This window comes from Geotrypetes seraphini, chromosome 2, assembly GCF_902459505.1.
Source record: "Geotrypetes seraphini chromosome 2, aGeoSer1.1, whole genome shotgun sequence".
NCBI classification, from domain to species: domain Eukaryota; kingdom Metazoa; phylum Chordata; class Amphibia; order Gymnophiona; family Dermophiidae; genus Geotrypetes; species Geotrypetes seraphini.
Window position 1 is genome coordinate 515,363,037 of NC_047085.1, and position 20,253 is coordinate 515,383,289.

The following is a 20,253-nucleotide window of genomic DNA, read 5'->3' on the forward strand; positions in this document are numbered from 1 at the left end:
GAAGAGTATTCCCGTATGGTGGAAGCATGCTTGGAAGGCTTGGAGGGTGGTCTCGTCGAGGCCGGCGGGACTACACTCACCGCCTGGATGGCCAGAGACTCCGAGGAAGGCTTTTTCGGTAGCTGACCTGAACCTGAAGGAGGAAGAGGAGACTTACCTGGAGCCGAGGTCTTTGAGGTCGAGGCCCCCGAGGCCTTCGAGGTCGAGGGAGACTTTCCCGGGGCCGAGGTCTTCGAGGCCGAGGTCAAGGTCAAGGCCGGAGCAGCCTCCATGGCGAAGAGCTCTGCAATCCTGGCTCTGCGCCACCGAAGAGCCCTAGGTTGAAGTGTGGCACAACGGGGACAGGAGCCCGTCGGGTGATCAGCACCCAGATACAAAATACACCAGCGGTGCGGGTCTGTAACTGAGATAACCCGACCGCACTGGGAGCACTTTTTAAACCCGGTAAGGGGCCGGGACATAAGTTAGTCAGACGGCCATAGCCACGCGAGGCCAAGCGGCCACGGCGAACCGGGAGCCCCCGGTCACCGAGACAAGAAGAAAAAAAATACACGAGCAAGTAGAAACCCCCCCAACCCTTTAACCTTGCAAAGGGGAATACGTATGTAATTCTTAGTGAGACTAGTCAAAGACAGAAATCCAGCTTACCAGTTGCTGAAGAGGCGACCTGCAAATCGTACAAAACAGATGGGCAGTTCAGCCTCCAGAGGAGATTTACAAGAAGGAAGATTAGCGACTCCCGATAAAAACTAAGAAGCCGCGGTGCTAGAAAGGCACTTAAAGAAACCCAGAGAAGAGAGACAGGGCTTTCTGGCTCCGTGGAAAACTAAGAACTGAACACCACGAGGAGGGGATGCGCCCTCTAGTGGAGCAGGAAGGCACACGAATGCGTGGGCAGCACTAGCAAACTTTGAGATCTTCAATCAAGTTTGCTTGAAAAGCTGTCCGCGACGGGGCTCCGTGGATGACGTCACCCACATGTCGAGAATATGCTGCCTGCTTGTCCTGGGATAAATATTTTTAAAACCAATAGGAGGAAAATTATTTTCATTCAGAGAATAATTAAACTGTGGAACGCATTGCCAGAGGTTGTGATAAGAGTGGATAGCGTAGCTGGTTTTAAGAAAGGTTTGGACAATTTCCTGGAGAAAAAGTCCATAGTCTGTTATTGAGAAAGACGTGGGGGAAGCCACTGCTTGCCCTGGATCAGTAGCATGGCTTACTACTCCTTGGGTTTTGGTCAGGTACCAGTGACCTGGATTGACCACTGTGAAAAAGGGCTACTGGGCTTCATAGACCATTGGTTTGACCCAGTAAGGCTCTTCTTATGTTCTTATATGAAGCACGGCCATTGGGATACAACCCACATGTCTCTAATGTCTCACCTATTACACTGGAACATGTATTCTGCCTGTTCAGCAGGATATAATTTCTCACAAGCCCAACTCACCTTCCTTGGGAGCTGCTTCTCTGTTAAGCAAAAGACAGGACTGAGGTGCTCAACCGTGAAGACACAGAATGGGAAGAACTAGAGATTCAAGGTCTGCAGCTCACGAAAGCTCTAGAAACTTCTGTGGCTTTGTAAACTTTATCCAATGCTGGGCTCCATCAGTTGACATCATCCACTTGGGAGGACTTATGTACTGCTCTCTGTACAGATAAGTCATTTGTTTTACTCTCTATAGTTACTATTACTCTGCTGTACTCTAAGACCTCATTATACTGTAGGGTAGTTATTGCTTACCAGTACACTGAAATACCTCCTCTTACTCTGTATAATAGATTGGAAGATTAGGTTTCTTACCTCTGCTAATCTTCCTTCTTGTAAATCTCCTCTGGAGGCTGAATTAGAGGAGTTCTAATATGTCTGATAGTTTCAGCTGCAGGGCAACTAAAAGATGATCCCTCCCCTTTGGGCTACCTGCCCGGGTGCTGCCTGTCTTGCTCAGTTAGTAGAAAAGCCATGTAGGTCTATGACAACAGGAAACAGAAGAAAAGAAAGAGAGTGCGCAGGAACTCCCGCTACCAGTCAATTCTGTTCAAGAAATTATTGTACTAAAAACTACGGTCAAAAAAAGCCAACTGGAATCAAACACATAATGTAAACATTATAAACTGCAAAACCCAGGAATTCCTGGAACGTAGACACAACCTGAAGGTCAGACGGGGCACCCCCAGGAACCCCCCCCAACCCTTTAACCTTGCAAAGGGAAATACGCATGTAATTCTTAGTGAGACTAGTCAAAGACAGAAATCCAGCTTACCAGTTACTGAAGAGGCAACCTGCAAATCGTACAAAACAGATGGGCAGTTCAGCCTCCAGAGGAGATTTACAAGAAGGAAGATTAGCAGAGGTAAGAAAAATAAACATTCATTCTTGTACAATCCCTCTGGAGGCTGAACTAGAGGAACGTATCAAAGCAGTCCCAAATCTCGGGGGTGGGGGGTATATGGGGGCACTGATGAGCCCGTCACGAGAACAGAAGCGCCAAAGGCTGTATCACCCTTAGCCACCACATCAAGCCAGTAAAACCTGGAAAAGGAATGAAGGGAAGCCCACATGGCCACCCGACAAATCTCTTCAAGCGAGAACGCATGAGATTCAGCCAACGAGAAAGCTATTCCTCTGGTAGAGTGAGCCTTCACCCCAAGGGGACGCTTCTTCCCCACCGTCACATAGGCTGTGGAATCGGCTGCACGTATCTCAACACAAAATGGTAGCCTTGGAAGCAAGCCGAACCCCGACTCGCGTGGCCTGCCAGGACAAACAGATGGTCTGACAGACGGAAATCATTAGTGGCCTCTAGGTATCTCAAAAGGAGATGCCGCACATCCAGAGACCACAACACACGGTCTTGAGACTTGGAACCTGAAGGAACCAAGGCTGGCAAACGAATTTCTCAGTTGACGTGGAAAGTGGGGACCACTTTCGGAAGAAAAGAATAGAGAATGACAAGGGGAAAAAAATTTGTCCTCGTCACCGCCCTGTCCCCGCGACTACTGTCCCGTCCCCGCAACTACTGTCCCTGCAGCATCCATACAAGCCTCAGTACTGCAATATTTAGCTTATTCCTTCCTTATAAATCAAAGTTCTGGCTGCTGAACTAAAGAAAGAGATGTTCAGCTGACAGGGCTTTGTTTATAAATTTTTATCAACACAACTAATATACTACTTTATCCTAATGCAAAAAATAACAGAAATTTTCTTTCTACCTTTGTTGTCTGGTTTCTGCTTTCCTCATCTTCTCATTCAATTCCTTCCATCCACTGTCTGTCTTCTCTCTGCATCTTCCATTTGCTCTGTTACTGTGCCTCTCCCTTCCATCTCTCCCTCCACCTCCCAAATTGTCTGGCACCCATCTTCTTCCCTCTGCTGCCCCCATAGTCTGGCATCTCTGTATTCTTCCCTTCCAGCATCTTCTCCCCACTCTCTCTTCTCCATTTCCTTTCAGCGTCTGTTCCTCTCCACCCCACCTTCTCTCCCTCTCTCCCTTCCCCATTTCCCTTCAGCATGTTTCTCTCCACCCCACCTGCCCCAGTTCCCTTCAGCGTCTGTGCCTCCCCACCCCACTTTCCCCAGTTCTCTTCAGCATCTGTTCCTCCCCACCCCACTTTCCCCAATTCCCTTCAGCATCTGTTCCTCCCCACCCTACCTTCCCCAGTTCCCTTCAACATATGTTCCTCCCCACCCCACCTTCCCCAGTTCCCTTCAGCGTCTGTTTCTCCCCACCCCACCTTCCCCAGTTCCCTTCAGCGTTTGTTCCTCCCCACCCCACCTTCCCCAGTTCCCTTCAGCGTCTGTTCCTCCCCACCCCACCTTCCCCAGTTCCCTTCAGCGTCTGTTCTTCCCCACCTCACCCCACTCCACCTTTCCCAGTTCCCTTCAGCATCTGTTCCTCTCCACTCCACCTTTCCTCCCTTTCTCCTTCCCTGCCCCTTACCTTTGTGGCAGATGATTTCTAAATTTCCTTCCTATGAACAGCCGGAGTATTGAAGTTGTGTGTGGCTGCAGGAAAGGTCTCTGATGCAGAGCCTCCCTGGAGAATAGTGCGGCATCCATGCTCCTCGCAGGCTGCAGCGCACGTAATACATAGCTGCAAATCCACGAACCATCCACCACATTTAAGGCATGAATCCATGCCATCTTGTCCTGAGGTGGCCTTCTGTGAAGTTTGGAGCAAAAACGATGCTTCTAAGTCAAAAAAATATAGTTTTTAAAAGTTTAAAGAATATCCAAGATGGCCACCACGGGTGCCGATTTTGCAAAAGAAAAAAAAAAAAAAGAGCCTGTTAACGCAGGAAAATGTGAAAAATAGTGATTTTAGGATTTTACAGATATGGGGACCAGGGCATACAGGGAAACCCCCCAAAACCCCGATTTGAACACTCCCCAAAATCAGCAAACTCTGTGACTCACAGACACCACAGAGACATGTGCTACAATGAAAGTCTATGGCAGCCTGCAATACACAATACAATCAAGGAGATCAGTACCTCAGGAAGCTGATTAAACTGGATTTTTCAGTACCTGCCCTGTCACCTCAGATCACGACCACCAGGACCCCCTCAGGGAAATCAGGGAAGACACGCGGCGCAGTTCCGATCCCGGCGTACCTCCTTGGAACCGCAGCAGCCTGTGCTCTACTCCTTTGCAGACGAACCAGGGGAGAGATGGCTCCCGATCCTGGAGACCCAATCCAATCTGCAGGTTTTCCAGAAGGCTTACTGAAATTTCAGGCTTAAAGAGCACCCTACAGAAGCAGACAAAATTTAAAATGTCTGCGATCTCCCGCCAAAGGTTCACTCACAGAGTTGATCTGTGGCACATGGGCAAACCTGTGAAAAAATTAAAAAAGACTAGGAATTGAAAACAAATCATGAGCAGAATTAACCAATTTCAACCATACAGAGAAGCTGCAGGAACAAACTGAGCAAGATAGGAAGCTTCCGAGCAGTTAGCCCAAAGGGGAGGAATCATCTTTTAGATGTGCTGAAGCTATCAGACATACAGGAACCACTCTAGTTCAGCCTTTAGAGGGATTATACAAGAAGTTATTACTATAGCCCATATCATTCTGTAAAGTATTTGTTACTCACCCGTGTCTGGATGTCTAACTTCTCTTTCTCCTGACTCCTGGGGATCCTGGATATTTGGCTCTCCATCTTGTTTAATCCACGATAACAGATCAGGACTTATCCTTACAGAGCCTGTTTCCAGGAATAAACATGAAAACTCAGTTATACTTCCCTTTCAAAGAAAAATATGCAGCAAGTTCAAAGGATCAGCTATGATGAATTTTATTTATTTATTGGGATGTATTAACCGCCTTTATGAAGAGATTCACCCAAGGTAATGTACAGCAGATAGACCTTGACAAACCCTTAGAGCTTAAAATAGCCCCTTTGTGACAAACTTGCTCTACAAATGTTTAAAAATGTAAAAGTAGGCAGAGAGCCTAAGTGAGACACGACCAGCTCCTGCCTACTCACCTCCATAAGAGCTGTGATTCCCTTATATTTATTCTTGGCTCTGGGGTTTGATAGGAATCTGTTTTGCTTAATGCCAATTCCAGTCTGAGTGACATAGTGGTGGAAATTTATTCTCTTTCTAAGAAATATGCTTTGTAGCCAAGTTATCTGTTTGCCTTCGTTAAATCTCCTGAACCTCAGCTGTGCTCAAGGTGGTCCTTTCCTCAGTCTTAGGCCAAATCCACTACTCCTCACAGAAGGAAAGACCTTCCTCCGATATTTATTTATTTCTATATTTCTATACTGTACTATCCAAAGTTCTTGGTGGTTCACAAGGAAACAGAATAAATCAAACAGACAAAAAAAAGTGTGGGAGAGGCACGTGGGATTTCTCAGAGAGAGGAGGAGATAGTGGATGCTGTGAATACACAAACTGGATGGGTCATTTGGCCTTTATCTACCATTACATTTCTATGTTTCTATAAACCTAGTAATCAGTTTGATGTTTCTTTCTGTAGGATATTGATATTCAATACTGGACGAGTTCATCATTTTGGCTGTTCAGAGCAGGCCATGCTGCCGTTATTGTGCCGCTCTCTAGGTCCATATTATCTTTTGGTCCTATCACAGGTGACCAAAATTATCTCAATGTTTCTCTCTACAGAATATTGTAAATTCTCCAAAGAGCTGCTGTTATGCAGGACCAAATTATCAGCATACAAAAGATGTGCGGAAGAGGAGCAACCAAGACTGACCCTGGGGAGGGCGGGGGACACAATTTTTCAGGGCCTGACCTGAAGTTCTTCCTTCTAATACAGTGTCTCAAACTTTCTTTCAGTTCCAGCACACTAAATAATGCAAATGTTTTTCACAGCACATTAAAATTAAAATTATAAAATTGCAAAATCAATAAAAAATTAAATTTGAGTTATTGATTTAAAATAGAGAGCTGCACGGGAACAGGGACGACGGGAATCCCGCAGGACCCGCGGGTTCCCCCTTTGGGTCACGGGGATCCCGTGGGGACACCCCCTAGGGTCGCGAGGATCCCGTGGGGACGTCTCCGAGGGTCGCGGAGTTCCTGCGGGGCTGGATGTACTCAGCCGCTAGGCTCGTCTCCCTACCTGCCCTGCCGCAGTACACAGCCGAACGGAAGTCTTCCTGATGTCAGCGCTGACGTCGGAGGGAGGGCTTAAGCAAAGCCCTCCCTCCCTCTGACGTCAGCGCTGACATGGTGAAGACTTCCGTTCGGCTGTGTGCTGTGGCAGGGCAGGGAGGGAAAAGGCAGTGTTACAAGGCGGGGGGCGGTCCGCCCCGGATGCAGCACAGCCAGCCAGGTCCCCCGACCGACCGACAACCGGCCCGGTACAACAAACCTCCCTGCCCTGTAGCCGCAAATCTAAATTACTTTCTTACAGCAGCTTCAATACTCCAGCTGCTGTAAGAAGGTAATTTAGATTTGCGGCTACAGGGCAGGGAGGTTTGTTGGACCGGGCCTGTTCTGTTGTCAGTCGGGCGGGTAAGTGCCACAAAGGTAAGGGGCAGGGAGGGAGAAAGGGAGGAAAGATGGAGTGGAGAGGTAAAACTGAGGGGGGAGGACGCTGAAAGCACTGGGGAAGACAAAGGGGTAGAGAAGGACGCTGAAAGGACATGGGGAAGATGGGGGGGAGGACGCTGAAAGGACATGGGGAAGATGGGGGGAGAAGGATGCTGAAAGGACATGGGGAAGATGGGGGGGAGAAGGACGCTGAAAGGACAAGGGGAAGATGGGGGGAGAAGGACGCTGAAAGCACATGGGGAAGACAAAGGGGTGGAGAAAGACGCTGAAAGGACATGGGAAGACGGGGGAAAAGGACGCTGAAAGGACATGGGGAAGACAGAGGGGGGAAGGACACTGAAAACACATGGGGAAGACAGAGGGGGGAGAAGGACGCTGACAGGATATGGGGAAGATGGGGGGAGAAGGACGCTGAAAGGAAATGGGGAAGAGAGAGTGGGGAGAAGACGCTGGCAGGGAAGAACACAGAGATGCCAGACTATGGGGGGAGCGGAGGGAAGAAGATGAGTGCTAGACCAATTTGGAAGGGGGGAGAAAGGGAGGCACAGTAACAGAGCAAATGGAAGACGCAGAGAGAAGAGAGACAGTGGATGGAAGGAATTGAATGAGAACATGAGGAAAGCAGCAACCAGGCAACAAAGGTAGGAAAAAAATTCTATTTCTTTTTTTTTTTTTTTTTTGCTTTAGGATAAAGTAGTATATTAGTTGTGTTGATAAAAATTTATAAACATTAGAGGCTCTGGTTGAAACCCGTTTACAAAGTATGTATTCTTCCCAATTAATATTTCCAAATTAATAAAGTCTTTTTGCTTATTTGTAAATGGGTTTCTACCAGAGCCTTTAATTCAGTAGCATAATTAAATTAAATAACTATTTCTGTAGTTTATAGGGATGGGTGGGGACGGAGGGGATTTCTCGCGGGGACAGGTGGGGACGGAGGGGATTCATCGCGGGGATGGAGGGATTCCTCGCAGGGATGGGTGGGATTCCTCACGGGGACGGGTGGGACTTTGGCGGGGATGGGTGGGGACAGGTGGGATTTCTGTCCCCGCGCAACTCTCTAATTTAAAGTTCTTTAAGCTATGCATGGGTAATTGTAACAATAGTAAAGTACATGGAATAGAATTGCTAATCAATGCGATGGATGTGTTTACTGCTTGGTTTTGAGTGTGAATTAACTTAAAATGTGGCTCAATAGTCGACAAGCAAACTCGCATTTCATCATCCACCATCTGCAGTCGTTCTCTTTTTTTCAATTTCTGTAAGGTGAACATCTAAGTTCACAGAGGTAAGAAGATCCAAATGGTAAAACTTTGATTGCTTTGTTGCTCAAGTTAGGAAAACTAATACCGTATTTTCACGCATATAACGCGCGCGTTATACGCGTTTTTACCTACCGCGCATACCCCTCGCGCGTTATATGCGTGAGCGCGGTATACAAAAGTTTTAAAACATAGTTCCCACCCCGCCCGACGCCCGATTCACCCCCCCAGCAGGACCGCTCGCACCCCCACCCCGAACGACCGCTCGCACGCGCTCCCACCCGCACCCGCATCCACGATCGGAGCAAGAGGGAGCCCAAGCCCTCTTGCCCGGCCGACTCCCCGACGTCCGATACATCCCCCCCCCCGGCAGGACCACTCGCACCCCCACCACGAACGACCGCCGACTTCCCGACAATATCGGGCCAGAAGGGAGCCCAAACCCTCCTGGCCACGGCGACCCCCTAACCCCACCCCGCACTACATTACGGGCAGGAGGGATCCCAGGCCCTCCTGCCCTCGACGCAAACCCCCCTCCCCCCCAACGACCGCCCCCCCCCAAGAACCTCCGACCGCCCCCCAGCCGACCCGCGATCCCCCTGGCGACCCCTACGACCCCCCCACCCCCCTTCCCCGTACCTTTGGTAGTTGGCCGGACAGACGGGAGCCAAACCCGCCTGTCCGGCAGGCAGCCAACGAAGGAATGAGGCCGGATTGGCCCATCCATCCTAAAGTTCCGCCTACTGGTGGGGCCTAAGGCGCGTGGGCCAATCAGAATAGGCCCTGGAGCCTTAGGTCCCACCTGGGGGCGCGGCCTGAGGCACATGGGCCCAACCCGACCATGTGCCTCAGGCCGCGCCCCCAGGTGGGACCTAAGGCTCCAGGGCCTATTCTGATTGGCCCACGCGCCTTAGGCCCCACCAGTAGGCGGAACTTTAGGATGGATGGGCCAATCCGGCCTCATTCCTTCGTTGGCTGCCTGCCGGACAGGCGGGTTTGGCTCCCGTCTGTCCGGCCAACTACCAAAGGTACGGGGTGGGGGGGTCGTGGGGGTCGCCAGGGGGATCGCGGGTCGGCTGGGGGGCGGTCGGAGGTTCTTGGGGGGGGCGGTCGTTGGGGGGGAGGGGGGTTTGCGTCGAGGGCAGGAGGGCCTGGGATCCCTCCTGCCCGTAATGTAGTGCGGGGTGGGGTTAGGGGGTCGCCGTGGCCAGGAGGGTTTGGGCTCCCTTCTGGCCCGATATTGTCGGGAAGTCGGCGGTCGTTCGTGGTGGGGGTGCGAGTGGTCCTGCCGGGGGGGGGGATGTATCGGACGTCGGGGAGTCGGCCGGGCAAGAGGGCTTGGGCTCCCTCTTGCTCCGATCGTGGATGCGGGTGCGGGTGGGAGCGCGTGCGAGCGGTCGTTCGGGGTGGGGGTGCGAGCGGTCCTGCTGGGGGGGTGAATCGGGCGTCGGGCGGGGTGGGAACTATGTTTTAAAACTTTTGTCGGAGGTTCTTGGGGGGGGGGCGGTCGTTGGGGGGAGGGGGGTTTGCGTCGAGGGCAGGAGGGCCTAGGATCCCTCCTGCCCGTAATGTAGTGCGGGGTGGGGTTAGGGGGTCGCCGTGGCCAGGAGGATTTGGGCTCCCTCCTGGCCCGATATTGTTGGGGAGTCGGCGGTCCTTCGGGGGGAGGGATGTATCGGACGTCGGGGGGGGGGGCATCAGGCTTTCAGGATGGGGACAGACCTTCAAGGGGGGACAGTGCATGGAAGTCAGGGGGGGGTGAACGGAGAGTCGGGACAGCGCACGGAAAGTCAAGGCGGGCGAAAGGAGCGTCAGGCAGCATGCGCGGTATTCCCGTGAGCGCGGTATACCAAAGTTTTTGTACATATCATCGTGATTTCTGCGCGCTATACCCGTGTGCGCGTTTTATACGGGTGCGCGTTATTTGCGTGAAAATACGGTACATTAAAAATTCTTGCTGTTAGTTTTCAAGGACCAATCACGTCAAAAAATTATGCTTGTCCGGGGGGTTGTATCCTTATGCACACAAACACTAACAGACTCTTGTGTACGCAATGTACATGCCATTTATTCTAATGCATTTTTACGAAGGGAATTTTTAGGTTCAAACAATTTTTATTGATGCAAACAACAGTAAATACAACACCAGGGCACTCCAAGGGTGCACAGTACAAACAATGATATATCATATACAATAAGATAACAAGCATGTACAGAAGAAATATAACAGCAACCAAACTCCCCCCTCCCCCTAATTTACTTAGGGCAAGCGAGACCAGTGGGGGCGGAAAGGCACTCCGAGGCCCTGGACTCTGATGAGCTCTGAAGCTGCCACCCCTCTCCCATCGAAACCCACAGATCAGATCCGTAACGAAGTACCAGAACCTTTCCATACCTCCAACCGCCCGTGGTACTCTCCACCCCGCCCCACCAGTACTCACTATTGCTCTCCCACCCCTACAAACTGAGCGCCCAAATTAGGACACTCATGTTAAAACCGCACTTCTGCAGGGATGGAGATCTGATAAGTTCTGATCCAGGGCATCAGAACACTGGTGGGGTCCGCACACAGGTGGTTCTGAACGCAGGCCAGGTCGGCACACCGACCTAGGCCCTGTGTGCGGATCTGGGCCTGTGTGTGGATCTAGGCCTGGGTTTGGTTCTGAGGCCCTGTTTCTCATTTCCTCTCCCTCCTGCCACAAATACATTCTAAGCAAGGACTAGGGTTGTACCTTGAGCAGAAGGCTGAGGCATTCCCCCCTCCCCGACTCTTGCCACTTATTAACCTGACACAGGTTTATCCCTATCTTATCTCTTATCTTGTTTAAGCATCCCTTATATGGGCAACAATCAGACTTTGCCTGAGCAAGGCTAATCAAGAGAGCTTAAGAAGTATGCTTTATAACCTTTGGACTGTCACATGCCATAGTAAGATTTGAGACATATCAGAAATGTACACGACAGACTGGATCCAAGATGGCGACGGTATAGGGACGCTGTGCGAAAGCTCCCGATAGTTTTCTTCAAATTGGACTTTTTTCTCCATATAAATACGATTTCCTACCTTTGAGATGCCTAAACGGAGAGGGAGAAGTGCCGCTGGGGCCTCGCGGCGCCCCGAGACCTCCGTGTTAGGCAATATTGAAGAAATTATCTGGTGCATGCAGGCTACGTCGGCAGGAACAGGGCTACCCCCGCTGGAGACGCTGCAGGAAAACGGCGCGCAGCAGTCCTCCTTGGGGCTTGAAACTACCTTTAGCCCTGACAATCGAGCACCTCCCCCGCATCCACGAACGGCTAGCTCCCCGAGGGAGGGGGAACTTCCGGGAATCGGAGTGTTTCCTCCTCTGGAGGCTGTGGAGATCAGTCCGGGGGACAGAGATTCGGTTTCCCAGATTTCTCCAGGAAACCTGAACAAGGAATTTGAGGTCATTACAACAGCGGGAGATGGATTAACCCAGTCCGGACAGACATTGGAAGACTTGCCAGTGGGTGAGCATAAGACTTTACATTTTCAATTGCCTCAGATAATTAAACCCCAGGAGGTAACTCTGTGGGACCTGGTAGTTACTATTCCTAAAACTATAGCGTCCCAATTAAACCAAGTGGAAGAACGGTTTAAATTGTATGATAAGGATATTCTAGAAACACGGAAAATTACCAATGAAAATAAATTGCAGATAGAAAATCAACAACAGAATATTAACTCTCAAAGAGTAATACAGGAAGCTTTAATCAAAGATAATACAAACTTAAGAAGGAAACTTGAGTCACTTGAAAATTCTACAAGAAGTAATCTCAGATTAATTAATTTTCCTAAGATTATAACAGTAACTCCTAGAGAAATGATTACTCGCTATCTGACGGAAATATTGGGAATTTCTGAATCTTCTATACCACCTCTTACTCAGGTGTATTACCTTCCTGTTAAAGACATTAAAGAAGTAAATCAAGAGCCTTTGGATGTTACAGCTTTATTGGAATCCTCAGATAGGGAAGCAGCCATACCGGCAACTTTGCTTCTTTCAGTAGCTCTTACAATGGATAAAATATGGTTACTGAAACTATTCTTTAAAAATAAACATAAAGAATTTTTGGGACTGAAAGTTCAAATGTTTCCTGATTTGGCCAGAGATACACAGAAGCGGAGAAAAGAATTTCTTCTAATGAGACCAGCAGTTATAGCCCTGGGTGCAACTTTTTTCCTTCGGTATCCTTGTAAATGCATAGTCTATTACAAGTTGCATAAATTTGTTTTATTTGAACCATCTCAACTGACAACATTCCTATCACTGTCAAGACTGGAGAAAGCTCAAGATGGATAGAGATAGACGACTGTTAGCACAGTTTTACCTACAACTGTTTTTTCTTCCTTAATTCCGTTTATTTTTAATCTTGGATCCAAAATAGAGGACTTGAGTGAGATTAAAGATACAATTATTTCTTGTGTTATATTATGTTTAAAAATTTTATTTGCCTCTTGAAATTTTGCTTTTCTGTACAAGTTTATACTTGATTGTTATATTGAAAACTCATAAATAAATAATAATAATAATAAAAAAAAAAGAAATGTACACATTGGGATTCACTTTATTGTAACTGTTATTATGTATTCATATGTCACGTGAGATAGTAACTTTGTGAATCATATGAACTAGATAAACAAGGTATTACCTTGGTTTAATCCTCACTGTAAATGCATTATGACATCATAACCTTGTAGAGCATTAACTAAGTAATTAATGGAGATATGATTCTCAATAAAAAAAGGGAGAGACCATTCATTTGGAGCGCCTCCTTCCCGACTCCAAGATTGTGTTTGTGTGCTTCCTTTGTACCATTCCTACACACTTCATCCATTTGGATGCAAGGCTTGCAGATATGGCTCCCAGATATTCAAGAACAACATCTTTCACTTCCTAGCCCCTCCTGCATCTCGCGCCTCCCAGATGGCCAGCTGATGCAACTGGTTCCGCCAATGCCAAAACGCCAGAGGGTCACGGACAGTCCAGCTCTGAAGAATTGCATTTCCTGGCCAGTAAGCTCATCTTCCTACACAGAGCCCAGTATCCCCTAGGCAAATGGCCAAAAGCCTCTGGCAAAACCAGACAAAGTGGGCCGGAGTACTATGTAAAGCTCTCCCAATTAACCCTGACATGTAAGAAATTATACGCCTCCAGAAGTGCTGGTTAATGGGACGAAGGGAATTTTTAAAAATAAAGTAAATTCTGGAATTTCTTGTGGCACACCACTGTGTCGTGGCACACACTGCTGTAACAACTAAATAAATTAAAGAGATACAAAATAAATACTGAGATTTTCAAACTAATATTAAAATCTTACAAGAAAATCCACATATACAAAAATTGAATGTGCTCCAAATAATAAAGTGTAATCTAAAACCAGTGGAAGGACAACAAAATCATATATCATGCATGATCTCAATAGCTCCTACAATATATTGAAACAAAGATCACTAATCATGACCAAATCAGCGAGTGTTCAATATGTCAGTTGTAGTCCAAAAGCGGAGACTGAACAAGAATATGCTGAAAAAGTCCTTAACCAACTGGAGGAGAATAAAATCCATGTGTTTCCAAGGCCCAGTTCGTTCACATGATAATAGAAAATGTAGGGATGGAGGTCTGATAAGTTCTGATCCAGGGCATCAGAACACAGGCAAGGTCAAGTACACAGGCAGTTCAGAACCAGGCCAGGTCGGCACACTGCCCTTGGCCCTGTGTACAGATCTAGGCCTGTGTTTGGATCTGAGGCTCTGTTTCTCATTCCCTCTCCCTCCTGTCACATATACCTTCTAAGCAAGGACAAGGTTTGCACCTTGTGACAGAATGCTGAGGCATTCCTCTTCCCTTCCTGTTATATATTAACCTGACACACATTTACCCTTATTCCTTATCTTGTTTAAGCATCCCTTATACGGGCAACAATCAGACTGCCTGAGCAGGCCTTGACTTAAAGGCTAATCAAGAAAGCTTAAGAAGTACGTTAAGGGGAAGCAACCAGCAAGGGAGGAAGTGGGACCCTTGGATGATGGAAACAGAAAGGGAGTGGTAAAAGAGGAAAAAGAGATAGCTGACAAGTTAAATGATTCTTCACATCAGTCTTCATGAGGGAGGACGCAACCAACATTCCGGAACCCGAAGAGATCGTAAATGGAGATCAGGATGATAAGCTGGTCCAACTAGAGGTAAGCCAAGAGGATGTCCTCAGGCAGATAGACAGGCTAAAGAGCGACAAATCGCCAGGACCGGACGGCATTCACCCAAGGGTACTCAAGGAACTAAGGAAAGAAATAGCAGAGCCACTTCGACAAATATGCAACCTATGCTTAAAAACTGGAGAGATCCCGGAGGACTGGAAAATAGCAAATGTCACACCCATCTTCAAGAAGGGTTCAAGGGGTGATCCGGAAAACTACAGGCCGGTGAGCTTGACCTCGGTCCCGGGAAACATGATAGAAGCGCTGATTAAGGACAGCATCTGTGAACACATCGAAAACAATGGACAGCTAAAGACAAGTCAGCATGGCTTCTGCAAGGGTAGATCATGCCTCACAAACTTATTGCACTTCTTTGAGGGGGTAAACAGCCAGGTGGATAAAGGGGAATCCATAGACATCATCTACCTTGACTTTCAAAAAGCCTTCGACAAGGTACCACACGAAAGACTGCTTAAGAAGCTATGGAACCACGGGGTGCAAGGGGAGGTCCACCGATGGATCAAAAACTGGCTGGAAGACAGGAGACAAGAGGGTTGGAGTAAAGGGCCATTACTCAGACTGGCAATGGGTCACGAGCAGAGTTCCGCAGGGGTTGGAGCTGGGACCACTCCTGTTCAATATATTTATTAATGACCTGAAGGCAGGAACAAAATGTGAGGTCATTAAATTTGCGGATGACACCAAACTATACAGCAGGGTTAAAACCACGGAAGACTGCGAAGACCTACAAAAGGATCTGACGACACTGGAAGAGTGGGCCAAAAAGTGGCAAATGAGCTTCAACATAGGGAAATGCAAGGTCATGCATGTAGGGAAAAATAACCCGATGTTCACTTACAAAATGGGGGGATCACTGCTAGGGGTAAGTAACCTTGAAAGAGACCTGGGAGTTATGGTAGACATAACATTGAAGGCGTCGGCACAGTGCGCCACAGCCTCAAGGAAAGCAAACAAAATGTTGGGTATCATTAAGAAGGGTATCACGACCAGGACGAAGGAAGTCATCCTGCCACTGTATCGTGCAATGGTGCGCCCACATAGCACAGTTACTTACCGTAACAGGTGTTATCCAGGGACAGCAGGCATATATTCTCACACATGGGTGACGTCATCTACGGAGCCCCAGCGCGGACAGCTTTTTCAGCAAACTTGCTAGAAGTTTCAAGTTTGCACACTGCACCACGCATGTGCTAGCCTTCTCGCCACTAGAGGGCGCATCCCCACCTCGTGGTCCTCAGTTCCATATTCCAGCAAAGAAAAGCCATCCCCGGGGAGGTGGGCGGGTTGTGAGAATATATGCCTGCTGTCCCTGGATAACACCTGTTACGGTAAGTAACTGTGCTTTATCCCAGGACAAGCAGGCATGATATTCTCACACATGGGTGACCTCCAAGCCAACCAGACAAAGGGCAGGTGGGAAGATGGCAATTTAAGAAAACAAGTTACGTAACACCGACTGGCCAAACCGGCCGTCACTCCTGGACAAGGAGTCCAAACAGTAGTGGGAGGTGAACGTATGAACCGAAGACCAGGTGGCAGCCTTACATATGTCCTCCATAGGAGTAGAACGGAGGAAAGCAACCGAAGCTGCCATCGCCCGGACCTTATGACCCGTGACTCGACCCGAGAGCGGGAGACCAGCCTGAGCGTAGCAAAAAGAGATACAAGCAGCTAACCAATTGGACAAGGTACGCTTGGAAACCGGATGTCCTAACCGATTAGGATCAAAGGACAAAAATAATTGAGGAACCTTCCGATGAGACTTAGTACGTTGGAGATAAAAAGCCAACGCCCTCTTACAGTCAAGCGTGTGAAGCGCCGATTCACCATGATGAGAATGGGGCTTTGGAAAAAATACCGGAAGAACAATGGACTGATTGAGGTGGAAATCAGACACAACCTTAGGTAAAAATTTAGGATGGGTGCGAAGAACCACCTTGTCATGATGAAACACCGTGAAAGGAGGGTCCGCCACCAAAGCCTGCAGTTCGCTAATCCGACGAGCGGACGTGAGCGCAATCAAAAAGACTACTTTCCAAGTGAGAAATTTAAGAAGAGCTTTATCAATAGGCTCAAAAGGAGGTTTCATCAGTTGAGCCAAGACCACATTAAGATCCCATACCACAGGGGGAGGCTTGAGAGGGGGATGAACATTCACAAGACCTCTCATGAAACGAGAAACCAGAGGATGTAAGGAGAGGGAACGACCCTCTAGATGATGATGAAATGCAGCAATTGCACTAAGATGCACTCGAATAGAAGTCGTCTTCAGACCAGAATTCGCCAGATGCAACAGATATTCCAGTACCGAAGACACAGGGACTGAATCTGGATCCAGGTGGTTGGTGGAACACCAAGAAGAAAATCTGGTCCACTTCTGGGAATAACAAAGCCTAGTCGAGACCTTGCGAGAGGCCTCTAAGATCTCCCGCACTGAGTGAGACACCGGAATCGAAGTCAAGTGGAAAGGAACCAAGCGGTCAGATGTAACGACTGAAGATTTGGATGTAACAGCGAACCCCGACTCTGAGATAGCAGAGAGGGAAAGACAGGTAGAAGCAGAGGTTCCCTGACACTGAGTTGAAGGAGCAGGGAGAACCAGTGTTGTCTTGGCCAACGAGGCGCAATGAGAATCATAGTGGCTCTGGTCGATTTTAGATGAACCAGCGTTCTCAAAATCAGAGGAAAAGGAGGGAATGCATAAAGGAACCTCCCCTCCCAGTCGAGAAGAAAAGCATCGGCCTCGAGACGGTCCTGGGAGTACATCCGAGAGCAGTAGAGGGGTAGCTTGCAAGTCTCGGGTGAAGCAAACAGATCCACCTGAGGAGTCCCCCATCGGTCGAAGACCTCGCGTAGAACTCGGGAGTTCAGAGACCACTCGTGCGGCTGGAGGAGACGACTGAGCTTGTCTGCCAGACAATTCAGCTCCCCCTGAATGTAAACCGCCCGCAAGAAAATGTTCTGAGAGACGGCCCACGTCCAAAGCCGAATGGCTTCCTGGCACAGAGGCCAAGAGCCCGTCCCGCCTTGCTTGTTGACGTAATACATGGCCACCTGGTTGTCCGTTCGAACGAGAACTACTCGATCGTGCAGGAGGTGACTGAAGGTCCGAGCGGCCAGATAAATGGCACGAAGTTCCAATACGTTGATGTGACACAGACGATCTGTGGCCGACCATAGGCCCTGCGTTCGTAAACCGTCCAGATGAGCCCCCCACGCATACTCCGAAGAGTCCGTGGTTAGGACCTTGCAATGCGGAGGGACGCGAAAGAGCAAACCCCCGGACAGATTGGTAGAGCTGGTCCACCAACGGAGCGAGCGTCTGAAAGACGGAGTCACAGTCAAGCGTCGAGACAGCGGGTCGCGGTCCTGACGCCATTGGGAAGCCAGGGTCCACTGAGGGATCCTCAGGTGCAACCGAGCAAAGGGGGTCACCTGGACCGTCGACGCCATGTGCCCCAAAAGCACCATCATGCGTCGAGCCGAAACTACCCTCAGTTGCGAAACCTGTCGGCCCAGGCGAATCAGGGCCTCCAGTCGCGGGGAAGGAAGGAAAGCCCGGAGGAGAACCGTGTCCAGCACGGCCCCTATGAACTGTAGGGATTGGGTCGGCTGCAAGTGAGACTTGGGAAAGTTCACCTCGAACCCCAGACCCTGAAGAATCGTGATAGTCTGTTGGGTCGCTGAAATAACCCCCTCCCTTGTCGGGGCCTTGATCAACCAATCGTCCAGATAGGGAAAGACCTGCAACCCCCGGGAACGCAGAGCAGCCGCGACTACCACCATGCATTTCGTGAATACCCGAGGGGACGAAGCCAGACCGAAGGGTAGTACACGGTATTGAAGGTGCAAATCCCCGACCTGAAATCTCAAAAACTTCCGAAAGGCGGGATGCACCGGAACATGGGTGTACGCTTCTTTCAAATCGAGGGAGCACATCCAGTCCCCCTCGTCCAACAGGGTATATAGGATCGGAAGCGACAGCATACGGAACTTCTCCCGGACCAGGAACTTGTTGAGCTTCCGAAGGTCCAAAATGGGGCGCAGGTCCCCGGTCTTTTTGGGGACCAAAAAGTAACGGGAATAAAATCCCCTGCCTCGCTGGTCGGGAGGCACCCGTTCGACCGCCCGAAGGCTCAACAAGGCCCCGGCTTCCTCTCGAAGAAGGGTCAACTGGCTTCGATTGGACGGGCACGCCCCGGGGGGCCTGTCTGTAGGCTGTTTGGAGAAGTTTAACGAATAGCCCTCTGAGACGGTCCGGAGCACCCATGCGTCTGACGTAATCCCAGACCAAGTCTCGGCAAAAGCCGTGAGCCGACCCCCGATGGGCAGGGGGTTGAGCGACCTCGCGGCGGGGGCCAGCCCCCGGCCGCTCATCCCGTCAAAAAGACGGCGCCGGTTTGGACACCCCCTGCGCAGCTGCTTTGGCGGGTCCCCCTCTACCCTGTTGGGTAGGGCGCCGGGGTGGAGGCCTGGAAAAGGCCGGTGTAGATTTTTGCGGGTACCGCCTAGGCGGCTGTTTAAAAGGCCTCTGAGCCGGCGGCTTAGGCTTTGGACGAACCAGAGACGCCAGAGAGCGTTCCTGCTCCGAAAGCTTTTTGGTGGCCGCATCCAGGGAGTCGTCAAATAACTCCGACCCGATGCAGGGTAAATTGGCTAAGCGCTCCTGCAAGTTGGGGTCCATCTCGAGGGTCCGTAGCCAAGCCAGCCGGCGCATGGCTACCGCACAAGCCGAGACCCTCGAGGCAAGCTCAAAAGCGTCATAGACCGCATGGAACAGATAGAATCTGAGTTGGGACAGGTTTGACGCAAAGGCGGCAAATTTAACCTTGTGCGACTCCGGAATCACCCCCTGAAAATCCGGCAGATCCTTGATCATGGACCTGAGGTAGGAAGAGTAGGCGAAAGCATAATTGAGGACCCTTGTGGCCATCTGGGAATTCGCGTACAGCCGACGGCCGAATTTATCAAGGGTCCGACCCTCTCTCCCCGGGGGGACAGCAGCCGAGACTCTAGAAGGCTGCGTGCGCTTAAGAGCCGACTCCACCAAGAGCGACTGATGGGAGAGCTGCCCCTTGTCAAACCCCTTAGGGGGAAGGGTCCGGTATTTGGATTCCATCTTAGTGGGCACTACCGCCACTGTAAGAGGGGTCTCAAGGTTCCGCAGTAAGGTATGAAGGAGGACCTTGTGAAGTGGAAGGCGGGGAGATTCCCGTTGAGGGACAGGAGAATCTTGTTCCTCCAAAAAGTCTGAGGTATAGTGCGACCCTGCCGTCAGGTCCACCCCCAAAGCCTTCGCCATGTCATGGACAAACTTGGAAAAAGAAGATGTCCGTGCAGGCGGGGAGGGTGACCGAGACTTCTCAACCGAGCCGAAAGGAGAGGCCTGGCGAGAATACCCGACCTGACCCCCGGACCCCGAACCCCAAGAGGCACGATCCCGTGACCTCGAAGGAGTCGGGGACACCGTCCGGCGAAGAGACCCCCGTGGGGAACCCCCCGGGGTACGGGGTATAGAGGCCCGTCCCTTCCGCCTCGGTGAGGAGGCACGGGAACTCTCCCTGATCGGGGACCGTAAAAGATCTGGGTTGTCGAGGCGGAGTTCCTCGACCCGCAAGGCTCCGGTCTCGGGCGGAGTCGAGTGACGACTCCTCCGAGACGAGGCTCGAGACCGCTTCGACCGTTTAAGACGGTGCTTCGCCCGAGGCTTACTCGAGGGCGAG

At 50.0% G+C, this 20,253-nt stretch overlaps 1 pseudogene; it reads right to left on the bottom strand.

Moving 5' to 3' along the window:
* LOC117355287 overlaps nucleotides 1-20,253 on the bottom strand; it is an 89,051-nt pseudogene that overhangs the window by 14,336 nt on the left and 54,462 nt on the right.